Source organism: Egretta garzetta, unplaced genomic scaffold (genome assembly GCF_000687185.1).
Source record: "Egretta garzetta isolate BGI_Z169 unplaced genomic scaffold, ASM68718v1 scaffold557, whole genome shotgun sequence".
Classification (NCBI taxonomy): domain Eukaryota; kingdom Metazoa; phylum Chordata; class Aves; order Pelecaniformes; family Ardeidae; genus Egretta; species Egretta garzetta.
The window spans coordinates 1043381-1045836 of NW_009260264.1; positions in this window are offsets into that span (position 1 = coordinate 1043381).

The following is a 2456-nucleotide window of genomic DNA, read 5'->3' on the forward strand; positions in this document are numbered from 1 at the left end:
TTCATAAACTGGTAACCTTCCCGCCCTCCCTCCACCTCTCCCAAAAACCCAATCCAAACCTTTTTTCTTTTCCAGCCCTTCGGTCGAGCAACACAGCTTCTCAGGAGCTTGTGAACTAACAACAGGAGAGTCTTTTGCACTCTACTTCAGGTATCATACACAATCACCACAGAGCAAAGTCCACCAGATATAATTCATGACGAATAGATATGGAATGAGTTTCATACTTACAGTTAATAAAATACGAGTTTCCCTGTCAATAACACAATAACATATTTTTAATGAACAACCATATTCTTACAAATAACACTTCTGAACCACAGCTGCATTTTAGAATTTATTGTTTCATTGCAAAACAAAGATTTAGAAGTTCCATTGTCTTTCGCCTACTGAAACAACCACCACCTTTACACATGCTGAGAATTCTTCACATATAAGTTGTTTCAACGTACCCAGTATGGTATTTTACACAGAGGCACGTAGAATGTACTTTAAACACAGAGAGTCTTAAGTGCATCTGTGGGATTGAAATAAATAATGTGCCACACAATGTTTTAAATATAGAAAAATGTACCTTAGGCAGTTAGAAGATAAACAACAAAGAAAGGCCCAACACAAGGCATGTGTGGTGCCAACATTTCTCAAACTGTAGTGAAGGCAACAAAATATATTAACAATTCATAAATAGTAGCTAGCAAATTCGTCATTTATTTCATTTGGTATTTGTATGATCAGTTTTGCTACATTTTGACAAAAAAATCCACACTTCAAAACAAATTCTCCAGACTGTAAGAGTACTTTTGTGACAAATCTTTCAGCTATGTTGCATAAAGTATTTTAAAAAGAATTCTTGATAATTACAAGAATCCAATACTATCATTTAGGCATACCAGTAGTAACCAGAGAAGAGATTTAATATGCTCTTCGTGTGTAATCTACTTGACCAAGGCAGTATCTGTCATTTTCAAGATCTGTTGCAGCTTTCAGGGTACTGCTGCTTATATTTTTTGTGTGTGTTTGTGTGTGTGCATTTATATATATAAAGTGACAAACTTCCATTAGCACGAGAGTGAAAATTCTAATATTAACTCTAGCAGAACTATGAATTTCATGAAGGCAGTATGCAAAATGTTAGTACTTTCCCATAATCTTTAATGTGAGCTATTCAATGGCTTTTGCTGTATTTTGTTGTTTCTTCTGGTTTTGTTAGAACGGCTCCACTGCTGTCCACCCCCCAAAACCCCAACAACTACTGAGCATCAAAGTCTAACCTCCCGTGTGGCATAATGCCCGACCTAAGGACCCCCTCTGGAAATCACTTCCACCCATACCCATCCTACACAATGACTCACTGACTATTAGTGAATACAGCAATTGGGACCTTAGATACGAAGTTCTTGTTGCAGCAGAAGCCGATTTGTGTTTTGTGGCATTCTGTGTACTGTGAGAGCTATAAAACAAGAGTGGATCTTTTATCTTCCCGTAACAAATGACCAGTTCTGAAGCTGATGTGTAACATGTGCACAACTTTTAGGAAAAGAAGTGTGCATATCTAGAAAAACTTGTCAAAAAGCTACTTGCATGAGGCCTCCATTATTAAGGTTACTTGATGCTGCTGCAAAACAAAACTATTTTAAACTGAAGAAATACATGGGGTGGGGAAAGGAGGAACCTTATAACGAGCTGATTTACTGTTCATATGGAACACCTTACATCTGCAAAAGCAGTTACAAGGCTGTAATAGTTTCTGTAAGGCCCCAGTTCACCACAGATAGTTTCACTGTTGACAAATTCAGATACACACCTATTTACCCTGTTGTCACAGGATCTGATACCATCACATTTAGAATTATAGCCCTGCAGTTTAACTTCAGAATTTAATTCTGAGGTTCTCAGTAATGCATCAGTACTGACATTTATGGGGGAAAAAAGATCTGATCTCAGACACTGCTGCAACAGTCATGCTTTAGATTATTACCTGTTGAATAATGGATTCATACACTGTTCACATTAAAGCACCCTGGAAAAAACTTTTTTTGGGTAGTAAGCAAGTTATAAGTACATCTTTAAAAATGTACTTCTAATATAAACACATTTTATAAGTACTTCACATAAATTAAGCAGCTGTAGAATGCCTAAACTGCATAGATAGAATGGGAGCTCAAGCAACACTTCAATAATCGCAAGACTATTTAAAAATTGAAGTTACATTTCCACACTCGATATTACTTTGCAAATATTATTTATGCTAGCATAGCTTTTTTTAACTACATGACAATATATGGCAGAAATAATGCAGTATTTTAAAGTGAATCTGCCATTACCCCTCTCTTAGTACACATATGGTAAACCACATAATTTGGGGGGAAATCGTTACATCAACCTTTGGCAAGAAATAAAGAGAAGACAAAAATCTGCTGCTTCAGCCATCCTAGGCAAATCCACTTCCAACAACA